Raw genomic sequence first — 18,174 nt, forward strand, 5'->3', positions numbered from 1 at the left:
CACAACCACATGGGAACAGAGGAGAAGGCTTGGATCATTTTCCCCAAAAAGTATTCACTTGGGGTCCATAAATAGCAAGATCTTCCCAACCAAAGAAAGAGAGATTCATGTGTCCTCTGAACTTCCAGGAACAGACATTTCTCAACTATGGTCAGTCCTGTTCCCATGGGCTTCATTTGCTTTCCCACATGCACACGATCCTGCATGTGGATCACTATGGATTGCAGTTTAAACCTGTCTAGACTCTTCTAGAAAAGAGAAAACACCAGCGGATGGGTTGAGACTAAAGTCAAAGGCATTCCCCAGCTGCCTCTGATGCTGATGTCCTCTTTCACACAAGCAAACAAGGCCCATGCTAAGGCTTAGCTCTTTCCCTCTCTTGCATCTCCATGCTTTTGAGACAAGTTGTTTCTGTTTTGCTGTTACCATATGTGGTTATTTTATAACCATCCAATAGTCCTACTTCTTAAATTAATATCCTACCAGATGTAGGGCTGGGGAGATGCCAATTGGTAAAAGGCCTGCCTTGAAAGGATAAGGACCCAAGTTGGAATTCCTAAGACCCATGTTCACATCAGGGCAAGCTAGCATGTGACTGCCACCCCAGCGCTGGCATTGAGGTGGCAGAGACAAAGATGTGTCCTTGCAGCTCACTGATCAGATTCAGTGAGAGACACTGTCTCAGAAAAACTGAGGTGGAGAGTGGTAGGGAAATATACCCGTGTCCACTTCTTGCCTTCACAGGCACAAGCTCACACACACACACACACACACACACACACACACACGCACACGCACACGCACACGCACACACACACGCACACAGAGAGAGAGAGAGAGAGAGAGAGAGAGAGAGAGGGAGAGAGGGAGAGGAGAGAGAGAGAGAGAGAGAGAGAGAGAGAGAGAGAGAGAGAGAGAGACTATCAGATGTAGATAACAAACTAATAATCTTTTGAACATGATTAATGTGTTACTGAAATTATCATAGCCAGTAGCCACTGACGGGACATCTCCTGTGCAGCAGACAAGTGTCCACTCTTTTGTTCCTCCATAAGTCTTGGAGGCACAAGAGAACTTGGAGCATCTTTTGCCTGTCATCAAAGTTCCAAAAGGCCAAACTGAAAGTGCCCTCCTCACCAGTGCTGGCGTGGACTAATTCCTCTCATGACAGGTCACGTTCACAGACCATAAATCACATTAGCTGAGCCTATGGTTAGCAGCAAGAAAGGTCTCCACAGAAGGTAATTATTGACAAGCATAGCCCACTGAGACTTCACGGGCCCTGTCACTCCCCTCCACACTATTCATGAGTGTCTCACCTCACGAGCCAGGAGGCACAAAGGCAGCTTTATAAGGAAGCGATGACAGCCACCCTTTCTCCAGCCCTGCAAAGGAATGTGCAGGAATGTGTGAAAGCAAGAGAGCATGGCCTTTCACCTCCTTAATCTCTTCCGGGTCCTTCCTCCATCCACAGCCCCCACCGTGATCTACAAGGGACCCCTTTTTTCTCTTTCCCTCTCTCTTTTCTGCCAGCACTGTGTTCCTTCCTCTGTTTGTGCCTAAACACTTACAAAGGACATCCAACAATGCATTAGCCACCAACTATGAATGAGGAGTTTGACATACGTTAACCTCCACGAAAACCTACAATGATAAACTGTTCATAAAGGGTCATCGCTAGAGGCCAAGGCCTCCTCATGGAAGCTTCAGCCCACACCTGCGGGTTCCCTTTTCTCATTTGGGGAGAATATGGACCAGTTTCCCATGGCGCACAGCACTTGTCACTTTCAGACTGAAGTCGGCTGAACAAATGTGTTGTCACCCATGAAGTTGTCCTGTGGCTCAGGTGTCTTTGCACAGGGTTGTGAGACATTAGGGCCACTCTTAGGAAAGTTCCCTTGAGGGGGAAGGCTGCAATCATTTAATTCAGAATACTAGAGTCTTCATGCTGAGCAGAAGATGTTAGACAGGGGATGGTACCGTGAGGAAGTCTGGGAAGGGAGGAAAGGGAAGCAGGGGCTGATGGAAAGCAGAAATAGAAGGATCTTTTGTTAGCAAGACTAATCAATAAGCATTTTTAATTAGCAACTAAGTCACCTTAACTCACTACAAATAAGGGTTGATCTTATGTAGCCCTAATAATCCAGGTCTTGCTTCTGATTGGCTAGATGTTCTCCTACCTCTGGGCCTTTGTGCACACCTTCCATGTGCCTCAACTGCCTTTCCCAAACGCCCACATACAGTACTATTCCAGGACCTCCTTCAGATTCTATTTCTTAAAGGGGTCCTTTCTTATTTCTAGTTTCACAGCTGCCTGTCTAATCTTGTTTCACTTCATTTTTTATTGCACTTGTTGTTATATGCCAGACTTATTTTTTAATTTTGGGTGTGCATGTCTACAGCTGTACATTGCTTGGAGGTCAGAGGTGTCTTTATTGCTCCCACCTTATTTTTGGAGACAGGGTGTCTCACTGAGACAGAGCTCATCCATTCAGCTAGACAGGCTGGTCAGAAAAGATACTTCCCAGTGTCCAGGGGAACAGGAGTGTCCTCTGTCTCCACCTTCCCAGTACCAGGATCACATGCTGTCCTTGTCTCTACCTCCTCAGTGCTAGGATTACGTGTTGCCTTCTGTCTACACGGTAATACAAAAAAATTCTGAGCAAGGTTGGGGTTTTCTTTTCCACTCTTAGAAGATAGAAAGTTATTTATTTTTATTAACACAAAACATTAGTATCTTAGTTACTTTCCTATTCTGTAATAAAACTCAATGCATGACCAAGGCAGCTTATAAAAGAAAGCATTTGATTTGCCTTACAGTTTCAGTGAGTTCAAGTCCAAGTAGAGAAAAGGAACAGCTCAGAGCTCACATCTTGTTCTACAACCATGAGGGAGAGAGAGAGAGAGAGAGAGAGAGAGAGAGGGGGGGGAGGGGGGAGAGAGAGAGGCTGGGGATGGCTCTAGTCTTTGAAACCTCAAAGCCCACCCCCAAAAACACACCTCCTCTAACAAGCCCACACCTCCTAATCCTTCCCAAACAGTTCCACCAACTGCGGACAAAGCATTCTAATATATGAGCCTATGGGGCCATTCTCATTCAGCCACCAGAATAAGAGTTTCTGCCTTCTTTCCGAATGCCCTCCCACCCCGCTGTCCCCCCACTGCCCAGCCTTCTTTCCGAATGCCCTCCCACCCCGCTGTCCCCCCACTGCCCAGCCTTCTTTCCGAATGCCCTCCCACCCCGATGGCCTCCTTCCCACCTTCACGTCACGTGTCCTTGTGCCCTCCACTTCTACAACCACCTTTGTCCCCTCATAGTCTTCTTGTCTGATCACAGCCTAAATCCACTCTCACAGCAAGGCTGTAATGTTCTAAACCCCATCTTGATTTCCTTGGTCTGTATCCACGGACGACCAGAAAGATTTCTATTACATAATTATACATCACCCCTGGTCTAGAAGCTGGTTTTCTATCAGGACACATCTATCTCAAGTACTGAGAGTAATTTTCAAGAGAGGAGTGTACTCCATGTCTCCCTGTGATGGCAGAGATGGAACAGGATGCTTAATCAGAGAGGGATATGCCCTCATAATCAAGAATGAAGGGCTGAGAAGATAGACTCAATTTGCCTTATCATTTTCAGATTACAAAATCTTAGCCCAATGGGCTATAAACAGTAAAGCTGTCTCTATCACACTATCATATTCAACATTAGTGTTAATTAATGAGTACTTGAACTCTGCAAAAAAATGTTGATATCCATTATTGTGTGTGTATTTGGTATTGCTTAGTTGACATTGTTAATGTTTTTGCCCTAAAACATTTAAAGCAGCAGTTCTCAACCTGTGGGTTGTGACCCCTATGGAGGTCAAATGACCCTTTCAGGGGGGTCACTTAAGACCATCTGAAAACATAGATATTTACAATACAATTCATAACAGTAGTAAAATTACAGTTATGAAGTAGCAACAAAAATAGTTTTATGGTTGGGGGTCACACAACATGAGGAACTGTATAAGAAGGTCACAGTGTTAGGAAGGCTGAGAACCACTGATCTAAAGGCTTTACAATTGGGTTCTTCTCGGTTTATTTAGTTTTTATTGTATGGATTAAACAATATCTTTTTTGTATACTTAGCTTGAAATTTGGTCAAAGCAAGCACCAGTAAGCCACTGACGATTTATTGCAGAGTCGGGCTGTAAGGGTAAGCAAGTCCAACAGCTCGGCTTCCACAAGAGGGAAATGCATGGTGTGTGTCCACAGAATCAAGCCCAAGAGGCTGAAAGGGACTTGAAAGAAATTTGACATGTGTCAAACTTACTCATATTTCATTACAAAACAGACCGAAGTCCAATGTTAAATGTAACAGTGTTGCATGAGCTCAGTCAGAAAGGCTTTCACTAAACAGGATGTGGTAGTTAAAGGAACCTCAGGACAGAGTTGAAAACCTAAAAGATAATTATTTTTTAATTTTAAAATCACACAATGGGCTGCTCTCCAGGGTCAATTCAGCTTTTCAATCAGGGCCAGTGTCTGAGAATTTCCCAGGCTCCTCTCACAGGCTCACAAGTTTCTCCAGGTATCAAGTCCCGCCTCTTGTTCCCTTTTGCCTGCTGATAGGTTACTAGTTTGTGGGTATTCCCAAGAAGTCAGCCCCAAAGTAAGAGAGTACGTGTGTGTGTGTGTGTGTGTGTGTGTGTGTGTGTGTGTGTGTGTGTGTGTTTGCATGTATGTCTCTGTGTGTGTGTGCCTGTGTGTATGTATGTGTGTACACGCTCAAGGATTCATACGCACATGCTTGCTCCGTGCCTTCCTCAGTCTCTGCCTCATTTTTCTGAGGCGGAGTCTCTCAGTGAAACTGAAACGGCTGGTCTGGAAGCCTCTCGTTGACTCACTTGCACTTCGGGCCCCTGAGCACCCGGAGCCGGTCCCCTTCCCTGATGCTGGAGCTGCAGGTTGGCATCAGCACGCCCAGCTTTAAGGTGCGGACTGCGCTCAACTCAGCCATCTCCGCTGTCCCACGGAGGCGCTACATCTAGGGAAACCAAGTTTCCTTTACGGGTTCTTCGTCTCGTTAATAAAAGGATTTTAAAACGGACTCAGAAGGAAGCTTAAAGACAATTTTGTTGGAGTTTGAGAGGAATACAGAGCGGGAGAGGTGTAAATCTTAGCATGGACCCAGAGAGAGATGGGGAAAGGGAGGAGGGAAAGCTTTGGTAAGTAGCCACGTGGCAGAAGGGGAGGCTCTTCAGGGAAAGAAAGCTCAGAGTGCCAGAAAACGCGTGTGCGGTGTGGAGACTAAAAGTAAAGGAGGAAAAGGTTGCGGCGCTGTCTGATGAAGTTCTGCAAGCATCTGCCCCAAAAGAGGGGCTCCTGGGAAACACAAGTACATCCTCTCATTAACGGGATAATTAGTCCCTCCCTCTCCTTAGCGCGTCTTCCAGTGAACCTGCTCTTCCTGTGGATGGAATCCCAGCCAGGTGATTGTAGGTTCAGTTGGGTCATCTCTTAAAAGGAGGAGCCAACGCTATAGTTAGGTCTCAAGAACACCTGGGACAAGTCTCCTTTAGTACCTGTGCCTCCTCCCAGCACCTCTCACCCCGCCCCTGCCCTAAGCCCCTCCCTCCAAGGGGTGGGGCTTCACTACTCTTTCCCCAGCCTCAACCTAAGTAAACCTCAGCCACATTTTGGACATGCGGTTGGTCTCTTGCCCTCTTGGTCTCTTGTGTCCTGGCTGGCTCCGCTTCTGGGTCTCTCTGGGGCCACTTCCCACCACCTCTCTCCTCTTTCACTTCCTCACGGCCTCCTCTAAAGCCCCACAAGACCGTGTGCAGTCTGAATCCATGCCTTGCTGTACTCTCCCTCTTATCTACAATAAACCTCCTCAACCCATACCTAGAAGCGGTCATGTCCTCATTTTTCCATTCAAGTATGTGGTATTTGGGGTAGTTTAGTTCCCAGGACCACACGAAAGACTTAGATTGGATATTTTTGACCAAGAGGAAGTCTGGGTTCAAACGGACTTCAACAAAGCCCAGAAACTTCTAACTTTTCATATGGTAATTTAAACCCACAGAGTGGCAAAACACATTTACCAGAGACTTCAGGGTGGAGGTCAAAGCCAGCATTTAGGATGGAAGACTTCTTAAACCGCCATAGCTGTCAATCCTCAGTAACAGTCTTCCTTTGAAACTGACAACACAACCTCAAACAAAACAAAGTTCCTTACGTGGCTGCCTAGAAGAAATGCATCATGGGGACTTTTACTCTAGTTTAGAAACTTCTGGAATTAAAAGTGGTATTCCAGATGAAGGAACAACCCACTAGGTAAAAGCTTGTTGTCATGAGGACCTGAATTCAGACTTCTAGAACTTGTGTAATGCCAGGAGGGTGAGGATGTCATCTGAAACCCCAGCCCCTAGGAGACAGAGATGAGGATTGCTGGAGCAAGCTGGCAAGCTTGATTTGCCATATCAGTGAAATCTGAGTTCAAATGAGAGACCCTGACTCAAGTAATAATGTTGAGATATAGAAGACTCCAGACACCAACCCTGGACTTCTATAAACACACATACATACACATGTAAAAAATAAACAAGAGACCACTAAAGAGATTACTAAGCATGCACCAATATTTTCCAGTACATGGTGCTAAGTACCCCAGCTCTAGTCTTTGGGCAAGGCAAACTCACTGGGGATACTCCACTTGTTAAAAATGAAACTTGACTCCCTCATGATTGTTATGGTGTCGAGAACCAGGCAGAATGTTGCAAGGTAAGAAGTTTATTTTATAGCTGGGCCAGACTTGCAGTCTCCTTGGGAGCAGGAGAATGAAGTGGCCAAGACTAAAAGCAGAGGAGCCTTTTTATAGTCAAGTTCAAGCCTGAGGAACATAGCAAGTGATTACAAAAGTAGAATTTTTGCAGTTAATTTAGTTAGTTATCAGCCAGTTCTCAGAATATATCATGAAACATTTTTATGGTCAGCTAGTTCCCAAAACATACCATGAAACAATGGAAACAATTTATGATGTGTAAATTGTTCAGCTGGAACCTTCAGCTTGCCCCTACATGATCCAGAAAGCCCCATTCCTGTCTCCCCAAACCCTGCCCACTCAGAGTCTCTGAACAAAGGAAAGGCTCCAAAAAGCCCAGTTCTGCATTCTTGGCGGTGGCTACTGCAGTTTGCTCCCCTAAAGTTACCGGCCACCCAGATTCCCGCCTAAATCGTTCAGCTTTTGACTATCCTTGGACACAAACCCAGCTTGCAGCAGACACATCATCACCCCTTGCCTACAACCTATATAATCTACCTGCTTTAGTTTAGGTGTGTGGCTTCTCCAACCTCAATCTCTGGGACTGGTGAACCTGCCCAGGAGTTGCTTTGCTCAAATAAACCTGTTGTTTACTTTTTCAGTTTGGCTTGATCCAGCTTACAGTGTCAGCAGAGAAACCTATTGGGATGGGGGGGGGGAACTGTTAAAAATCACAAGATCATAAGAATAGCTTAGGACATGATTAGAGAAAAACACCATAGGGAACAGCATAGAAACAAACCAAATTCTAACATTCTGTTTAACTAGAAGGAAGAAATGGAGCCAGCTGGTGGGAGGCATGGCCCCAGCGCCAGGAGGCTCAGCACGCTTCTGAGATGCAGCTAGAGGAGCAAGCTGCTGTTCTCTCGAATTGCAAATGCTTTGGCAAGTACAAAAAATCTAAAATTGTCTGAATCCTACTTCCTATGGGGATCTGCTAGGAACCAATTTGTCCTGGAAGGTACAGGCATCTATTTTAAACTACAGACCAGCTCTCAGACAAGCCTCATAGTTTGGAGGGATAAAGACTTTGGAATCTCCAAAGGAAAACCCAAAGATCCATAGTGTACACAAGATGCAAAATAGTCCAGTCACTTGATACTCATGGAAGCCAATGCTCTGGAGCGGTCTTGCTCCTCCGTGTTCGGTGCCCCCACCCAATTACTTAAATAGTGGATACTCTAAGGGCATATCCCACAGCTGGAAAACTTTCTAATACAGTCACATGATTTCTTTTTATTAAGTTTTAAATGCCATAGGAGGGTGGTTGTGAGACTTTTAGAAGGTAAAGTGACGGTAGCTAGTGGAGCAGTGAGTCTCTTGAGTCCGGTGGAGAGAGGAGAGCCTCCCAGGGGCTCTTCCATCACATGCAAACCCTCCTGCTACAAGGACGTCAAAGAGGCAGCACAAGGATTGGCTGATTGCTGGAGTCAGATTCTGACATCATTCCTTTCGTTCAGCTGTGCTGGTTACTGGAGTCAGATTCTGACATCATTCCTTTCGTTCAGCTGTGCTGGTTACTGCAGTCAGATTCTGACATCATATCTTTTGTTCAGCTGTGCTGGTTACTGGAGTCAGATTCTGACATCATTCCTTTCGTTCAGCTGTGCTGGTTACTGGAGTCAGATTCTGACATCATTCCTTTTATTCAGCTGTGCTGTTTGGGGCCTAACAAGGAGAATCAGGACCCCTGATTTCTTATCCCTTTTCCACTTTGGATTCACTATGGTCTGAACAAATTTCTACCTCCCAGGGCTAGCCCTTTCCTCTCAAGCACTGGAGATAATGATACAGTGTTTCAGCCCTTAATCTTGGTAATGATGCCAGGGTTAATGAGAGTGTTTGGAAGGGGAGAATGTCTTTGAGCAAGGATCAAAGTATGGGTGAGTACATTTTATTAGAAGCAATAATAATGGGCCCTGCACTCCTGACGCCTGGCGAGCAAACTACTGCCCTTCTGGCCTGCATTAATTCTTGGACCCAAGGGTGTTAATTAGAGTGAAAATGTACTTACTGAATGGCATCCAAGGCCCTAAAGGAATTAATCCATCTCCAAAAGGTGGCTAATTTACCTCTGCCCTCCCCGCCAGGCTTCTACCCATTGTTAGTGTAGAATAACCGCACCCTTCCACCTCTTATCAGGCAGCTTTGCTTCCTTCCATTTCACTAATAGAACAAAAAGAATCCAGAAGTGCTATTGGAATAATCACCCCCTCCTTGAATGTATACTCTTCATTCATTGGGGAGGACAGTCCCAAACTGTGGTTATCTGTATTTGAGGTCAGCACTGCTTCCTCTTGTCACAGTGTGTAGACCACATCTGGTCAGTTTAGGCAGAACACATTTAAACATCTCCTTTCTCAGACCCACTCCTACACCTTTGCATCTTGTCCCATAAAAAATGCTTTCCACTCCCTTCACCGAAACAAAATTCCCCACAGTCTAGCATAGATGTCACCAAGATCCCAGCCAAGTCACTTAGATCTAATTTGTCTTAGCCAGGGCATTCAAATAGACCCTTAGTGGATGGTGGTAGTTATCATAGAATTTTTCTTTATAATTGCAGTTTCACTTGGAACAATTACCCCCTTGATATTCACCTTGTTTTCTCACTCATCATAAATAAAATCATAAAATAGGGTAGAGTAAAAGTTAAAGGACCACAAGACACAGCGGTAAGCCATTTGACTCCAGAAATCACACTATTGCTCATAGTTAATAGGCTGGAGGGCAAGCCATGTTCAATGACACAGATTAAGTGTGGTCCTTACAGCAGATCTCACCAGGCAGCCGGACTGTCCTTGACAATGGCCTGATTCAGTTTTTCATCATATCAATAGAATACCCAGAGCTTTGTCACAGATCACACTTTCCCATCCAGGACCCTCTGCACTGATAGAAGTGAGTTCTGAGAAGGAAAAGCGCTTTGCATACAGAGTTCCTCAGTTAAGGTTTCTAGGTATTGCACTGAAAAGTCACCTAGAATAACGTCAACGCTGTCCAACTTAAGTCAAAAGATTACTCTAAAAACAGTACCGGCCCTTATCTAATTCTGGGCTAAATAATAATGCTAGTTTGCCATTTAGGTAAATGAAAGGCTGGAGTGGGGTGCAAAGGGTGTGCCCACACATGTTTACATTAGTTAGCTCTGCTCCAGAGGAAACACGCACTCGTGACACCATGGACAACCAAACCTCTCAGAGATTAATTCCGTAAGAGGGAATGCCCCAGCTTCCTGGGGAGAATTCATCCTGAGAGGCAGAACTTGTTACAGGGGCTTTTGGGGATCTGAATGACCTGGTGAGAAAGAAGCTGCTCTGGGCTGATAACTACACAGAGAAGTGCCTCCAGGTGGGTCACAGAGAGCAAGAAGTGCAGCAGAGACTAGTCTCTAACACCTAGTGTATGACAAGGGGAAGCAGGATTCAGTCAGCATTGGATCTCTGCACCTTCCTTTCCACCCTCCCTACCTTAAGAGAATGCAAAAGGAAAGAAATTTGCTGGGGTGGGGGAACTCTTCAGGGACTTCAAGGAATAACTGTACACTCCAAAAGCAAGAATTAAAGATTCCAGATGTCTTACAAAGCTCCAGAGAATACTTCTGAGAGTTGATGATATACACAACCAGATGATTATACAAACACTTTCAAGTTTCATTTTAATTTTTATGTATATGGGTGTTTTGCCTGCATGTATATCTGTGTATCACTTGCATGTCTGGTGCCTACAAAGGCCAGAAGAGGGTATCAGATCTCCTGGAACTGGAGTTACAGATGATTGTGAACCACCATTTAAGTGCTGAGAATTGAACTCAGGTCTTCTTCAAGAGCAGCCAATGTTCTTAACTGTTAAACCATCTCTTCAGCCCAACATTCATTTATTTATTTTTATTACATTGATTTATAGATACAGGGCACATACATATACTTGCACACGTGTGCTACAGTACCCTTGCAGAATCAGAGGACAACTTGTAGGAGTTGGTTCTCTCCTTCCCCACATGGGTCCCAGGGATCCAACTGATGTCAGCTTGACACCAGGCACCCATACCTACTGATCCCTCTGATGACCCTTCATAAAGATTTTAATCTGAATTTACCTTTTCTTTATTCCTTTTCATTCTTTTCAATATCTGAAGCCTGTCCTTTTGTGTTCATTTCAGTGATTTTTTGCTGCTACTGCTGCTGTTTTATTATGTTGCTGTAAGAAATAATCTTTAAGGAACTTTGAAATTAGCATTGAGGCATTGCAGTCAACTGTGACTGGCTGTAACTTTCATTAAAAAAAAACTGAAGGAAATATTTGAACCTATCTACTTATACTTAAAGGAATTGCAAGACACTGGAACTTTTTCTCATTATACAGCATCCAAAGAATTTCTGTGGTTCTTATCCACCAGGATTTGGTTCATAATACGTTTTTGGGAATCCGTGCAAAGAAGGCTGGCATGCATTCCATGAGTAGTACTGTCCCCTCGGTGACCCTGAGCCGCCATCATGCATCTGAAGCCCCCAGTGCACTCCAGGGTAGTTCTCCTCTGCTTTCACTCACCAGGACATAAACCTGTCAGCTGAAAACCTTTGCTAAGAGCCTGTGTACTCTGTGAGTAACCTGTACCTCTGCCTGTCTCTGCCACTCCAACCTCTGACTTTTTAAAAACTGCAGGATGAATGTGCTTGCTCTACTGGAGGGTGTGGTCCATTCCTATAGTTAGAAGCTAGACATTTCTCCTAGCTGAGCCAAGACCACTTCTGATACACCAATTGCACATTAGCCCTCAGTAGCTCCAAGGCTGAACCTCAAGCACTACCCAGCTGATCCAAAACGTAATAAGATGAGGTAAAAACAAGTAGAGATTCAAATGTCTGCTCTACAATGGTAAGTTATACCTCCATACCAAAAGACTCAACCATTGAGCTAGCTCAAGATGCCCAGATCTCATCATGAAAACACACATACAACACACACACACACACACACACACACACACACACACACACACACAAAGACAATACATCTCCTCCAAAAATGATCCCTGAATGAACTCAAAGGTGATATGAATAAATGTTGGAATGAAGACAAGGGAAAACATGAACAGCTAGATGAAATAAAGAAGACAAGTCAGGATATGAAAATAGAATTCAATAAAGAGATAGAAATTCTGAAGGAAACCCAGCTGAAATAAAAATTGAAATGAAAAATTCAGTGAGTCTAATAAAAAGGTCAGGGGAAAAACCTCACCAATAGATTGGATCAAATTGAAATCAAGGCTTGAAGACAAGGTAAAGGAATTAAATCATTCAATCAGAGAAAATAAAAACTTAGTTCATAGTTTAGGTTTCTGACCATGTTTTATATTCATATTTTAGTATGTAGCTCAAGTTGGTGTGTCTCTTTTCCTAATAACTTATATAGCTTACTTAAAAACTTGAAATCATCCTTTTCTATCTTAATGTGTCTTAAATGTATTAAGGATAAATCTGGAAACATCCTGTTTTGGGGAACTAGCCCTTACCACTTATTTATTGAATTAAGCATTTCTAAGAGCTGAAGTTGTTCTCTCCTTACTTATAAACTTTATTACAAATAACTTATGAATCAAAAAAAAAAAAACCACACACACCAAAATTAACCAGACTCAAAGTCTAGAAATTCAATGAGGCATTGTGTGTCTTGAAGACAGTCTACAGGCCATTTGACGTGCTGTTCAAGGCTGAAAGTGTGTATATCAAACTTTCCAAAAGAGAATTTTCTACTCATTTTTATCATTCTCTTCTTGAAGTTTGATTTTAGAATTTTTACTTATCTGAAAGTTAGTACTGACAACAGATTTATTATTCAGCAGTTCCTAGACACCTACCTTTTCAATTTATGAACATATTTTCTGGCAGAAGTCTGAGATCAGATTATTTAATAATAAAATGTAACCCTGGGAACCCCTCTAAGTCCTTTACTTTTGGGTATAAGGCCAACAACAAGGAAGTTCTAGCTAAATATTGCATTAATTAAGGGCTAGCCTCTTTCACTGTTCTGAATTCAATCCCTACTTGAGTCTCCTGCCTTAGGCAAAACTCTCCTTTTAGATGAATGGATATCTTGAAAAAGAGGGGAGTTTTTCTTTAGGAAAGATGAAGACCCTTTCCACTCCATACTTTCCTTGTAAATTCCCTATGGGAGAAATCCAGTGAAAGGTGAACTGGCATGAAGGCGATCAATTTGCTGACAGAATGTGATGAGCCTGCCACTGTGATGTGGATAGAGACATTACTCCCAGAGTCATGAATAAGACTGTTTTTAAAGTCCTTCAGAGGACCTCCAAGTAGCCAACATGTACAGGCAATAAAGACAGCTAAAGAATACAGAGAAATAATTTCTCCAGTTGTCCTATTTGGGTTGGAGAAGAACTGAGGTATTTTGCCACAATGTTGTTTCAGACATAGGTTCAACCTGGGAGGATTAATCACCAAATGGGCACCATTAGCTAGTGCATGGCAAATTACCACTACTTTCTACTCAGAACTGTGTTCACATGTTAGTGAAAATCTAAGTCACCAAAAAGTGAGAGAGATTATTGCAAATTTTCATCTAAGAGTTATACACAGGCAATGCTATACTTTGTATTCTCCAAAATATGCATGTAACAAACATTCATTTCTTCACAAATTCTCAATACTTGCAAAAGACATAAGATCTTCGGCCAGTAGGCCCAGTACTCACTCTTCTCATATAGACTCCTGGAGCTTGCCTTGTGAGATAGCTTAGTGTGGGCTCTAAAAGCTCCCAAGCCAGTGGATTCGGTAGTAGACAAAGTCGGAAGGGCAGGGGTTAACAAAGAGGGAGGGTTGCATTGCCAGGCAAGTCTGAGGTGGCATCAGAAATGGGTGTGAACACACAGAAGGTTGATGGGAAAAGAACTCAGCCTGTGAAGGGAAGGAAGAGTCAACCTAGTGTACAAGTGGAACGTGAGCACTTATGTGCAATAGGCCTTTACACTGTGTGGATATATGTTCCTGTGATTGGTTTAATAAAGAAGCTGATGGGCCAATAGCTGGACAGGATAAAGTTAAGCAGGAGACCCAGACTAAGGACAGTGGGAAGAAGAAGGGCAGAGTCAGAGAAGTCTCCGGCCAGACACAGCTAGGAAATAGGAGGTGCAAGATGAAAGAGAGATAATGCCACATGGCAGAATGTAGATTAATAGAAATGGGTTAATTTAAGTTGTAAGAGTTAGTTAGTAACAAGTCTGAGCTATTGACCAAGAATTTATATTTAATATTAGTTTATGTGTGGTTATTTGGGAGCAGCTGCCAAGACACAAATAAACTCCACCTACATACTTAAGTATCTTACAGTATGTGTAAGAGTAAGAAGCATTCAGCCACACAATGGCTGACTGGGAAAACTGTCAGATAAAGAAATAAGAAATGAAATCAATGCAACATTCAGGACTCCAATCCCACACAGATGTTTAATGCCATCTCCATTAGAAACGGAAAGGGATCAGGGAAATTACTCAAGACTGCTGTCTTTATGCACATCTCTTTTTTTCCAGAAAAAGATAAACTCAGAAATTCTCCAGTAGAAGAAAGCTTATTTTTTCCATGTTTCTTGATAACAAGTTGTCACGGTATACTTTGTACTTTAGACAGGAGAAACTGTCTCTATTATTCTGAGAAAAAGAAAAGATTCAAGTTACAGTTAGTATTTCTACTAAATTATGTGGAAATTAGTGTAGAAAATAATGTTTCACAGGCTCCCCATGCCCTGACCTTGACTAATGGAACTGTTATGTTCCAGATGTTGTAAATGAGATTTTAGCTTCAAGAATCCTCCGGATGCCACAGTAGTGTAGAAGGAAGGGAGTCAGCATTCTGTTACTACATCAAAATACTGAGATAATCAGCTTATATGGAGAAAGATTCGTTTCTGCTAAAGGTTTCAGTGCATGTTTCCTAGGCCCTGTGGCGTCTGGACTGTGGTAAAGACACTGCTGATCCCTTGTAGCTGAGAACCAGAGACAGAAGGAGAAAGAGAGAAACCAGAGTTTCATAATCTTCAAAAACACACCTTCTGAGTCATGTAAAAGCTAAGGGCCCCCCAGCAGTTCCACCTCCTGATGGGTATACTCTCAATAGCTACAAAGCTGTGAACTACGCTTTTCATGCATGGACCTTTGAACCATCACAATAAAACTAAACTACTTCCAGTGTCCATGCCGATCTTCCAGGGAAAACGCAATTCCTCCTCCCTCTCTCCTTTCTCTCAGGCCAAAGGACTTGTCCTGCTATGTACGTATTTCGTCACTGATTAATTTGTTCAGTGTTACAGGATAACAGTTGGAATTTGGGGGTAGATTAGCATAACCTTTCATTAGCTAGTGTTAAAATGAAGGAGAATCAAGTGAAAATTAAGTCTCTTTGGGAAGTTTTATAATATACTAACTTGTGAATGATGGAGAGGCTGTAAACGACCAACCATAAGACAGGGAACACTAAGCAAGTTCCAGAACACCAACGAGCCTTGATTCCTATGTCTTTTGGGTTGTCTTCTTCCCGGGTTTCTTTTCCTTACTTGGTGGTTTGAAAGAATATGGCCTCAAAGAGAGTGGCACTATTTAGGAGGTGTGACCTTATTGAAATAAGTGTGGCTTTGTTGGAGGAAATGTGTCACTGTGAGGGCGGATTTTGAGATCTCTTTTGCTCAAGCTTCACTCAGTGTGACACACAGACCATTTCTTGTTACCTACAAGATGTAGGACTCTTAGCTAACTGTCCAGCACCATGTCTGCCTTCAGGCTTCCATGTCCCACTATGATGATAATGGACTGAATCTCTGAACTGTAAATGAGCCACCCCAATAAAATGTTTTCCTTTATAAGAGTTGCAGTGGTTATGGTGTCTCTTCACAGCAATAGAAACCCTAACTAAGAATGACACTTAGGACGTCCTAGATCTCTGTAATAAATCCCTTTGAACTTCTCTATTATGAGCTTCCTGAAACAAACCTAAGAAGGATGAATAATGATTGGTTGATCATCTGGGTCTGGGGCAATAGAAGGAGACAGAGAGTTAGAATCTCAGGCTTTCACATCTATACATTATATATAAGTGATGACTGGTATACAGTTTAATAGTAGAGCATTTGCTTAGCATGTATGAGCCTGGAACTCAGTCCCCAGCACTTCAATAAATAAGTTAATTAATTATTAAGTTAAAAATAACTGTTGGCCAGGACTATCTCTTCCCAGGATACTCCTCTAGACATACCCACTCCCACTACCTTGTTGCCAACCCAAAAACTAGTCCTTGTGTCAAATATCTGTAATCAAGATATATTTGCCATTCTCCAGATGCCTTTGGATGTTCTTCAAGAAAGTAGATTATAGCCTCTACTTTGGTTTTTTGTATTTATTTATTTACTTTGTGCATACACGGGTGCCAGAGTACACATGAGGAGGTCACAGGACAACTTGCAAGTGTTGGCTCTCCTTCCACCATGTGGGTCCTGAGAATCAAACTCAGGTCATCATGATTGTTGGCAAGAGCCTTTACTCAGTGAAACTGCCTGTAAATTATATTTTTTATGCTGGCTTTTTTTTTTTCTAAAACAACATGTGACAGGGTGACCAATTTGTTTCAAGCCTGTGATTGTGTCTCTCCCTCTTGGAGAGCTGTTGGGGAGTGCTTGGTTCCTGAGCTACCATTCAAATAACAGCTACTCATGGAACCTCCCCCTCTGGGAATCCCAGGACTTTTCTTTCCTTGTAGATCATGCGTGCAGATATGCATAAGTCTTTCCAAGAGGTATTTATCAAGAAGTGTGTGGCTCCAAAGAAACAGATGGTCTCACTATGTGAAAAGCCTATACCTAAAAATTAAAATAAAAAAAACCAAATCCCCAGCATTGTCATAAAAATTCTGAAACCAGTACACTCACAGTTCTCATAACTTAAGGTGGAATTATTCCACATGTGAGCCACTCTGCCTACATCTGGTTTCCATAAATGGTAATGATTGAGCAATAAGGGATGATAAAGAAGTGAGGTGGGAAATTTGAGTAGACATTCCATTGTCCCATGCTCCTTCCCATGACAGAGAACACATCCCTCCATCCCCTCCGCTCTGAGAAACAATAACTCACAAGATTCCCACAATACAATTTGCAAGCTTTACTATCTTTACATTATCTTCAAAATAGTAACTACACTGTGACAAAATCATTTTCTAATATTTTGTTTTAGAGTTCCACAAAATCAAGAAATTAACACTATGAAACTTAGACAAAAAGACTCCAGGTTTTTCTATTTATAAACTTCTGTTTTATTTATTTTTCTCGGTATATAATATACTCTTTCCTCTTTCTCTGCCTGCAAAAACAATAAAAACTAGATCTGGCCTAGTAAGAAAAGGCTTGAAGGTGCCCTTTGTGAATCCAGGGATGAGATATACAATAACATGTTACATAATTCTAGACTGATGCATCACTAATCATTTCATGTAAATAACTGTGCACCAAGAAATTAAAACAGACATGTGTCACACCAGTGTGCCTAGGGTACATACTAAACTCTTAGAATTGAAATCAAATGTTCTCTAAGTTAACTGAAGAAATTCAGGGACAAACCTATGCAACATAAACAATAGAATTCATTAAAATGATATAAACAGCATTTTAAATAATGAAGAATTATATGGTCTTTAATACTTAAGAATCTTTTGAGAACACTTTGGAGTAAACCTATGATGCTGGAAAATGGCTAATGAATGGCACCTTGTGATAATCAAGCTTTAGGTCCAACACCAAGAGAGACAGAAACCCAAGCAAAGTTCGTTCACAGAGCTAATGGACGTTAAGACAACATGCTGCCAAGACAAACATTCCTCAAGAGCTGCCCTGGAGACCCGTCCTATGTCCGTCCGTGGGAGGAAGTCACTTGCCAGATGTTACTGCTTATTTTTCAAGTCTGTCTTGGGCTTGTGCTTATTTTTTTCTTGACCTCCCCCAGCTTCTCTCATATACATACGCCACACGGGGTTGGGGGAGCAAGGCTCTGTGACCCTTGCTCACACGGGTTTGGGGGGAGCAAGGCTCACACGGGGTTGAGGGGAGCAAGGCTCTGTAACCCTTGCTCACACGGGGTTGAGGGGAGCAAGGCTCTGTAACCCTTGCTCACATGGGGTTGGGGGGAGCAAGGCTCTGTGACCCTTGCTCACATGAGGTTGGGGGAGCAAGGCTCTGTGACCCTTGCTCACATGAGGTTGGGGGAGCAAGGCTCTGTGACCCTTGCTAAAGAAGAATTTAGCTGTTCTAATCAATACGCACACCGGTCTGGACATGTGTTCTTGTTTATGTGTCCAGCC

The sequence above is a fragment of the Peromyscus leucopus genome, chromosome 5 (genome assembly GCF_004664715.2).
Source record: "Peromyscus leucopus breed LL Stock chromosome 5, UCI_PerLeu_2.1, whole genome shotgun sequence".
In the NCBI taxonomy this organism is placed as follows: domain Eukaryota; kingdom Metazoa; phylum Chordata; class Mammalia; order Rodentia; family Cricetidae; genus Peromyscus; species Peromyscus leucopus.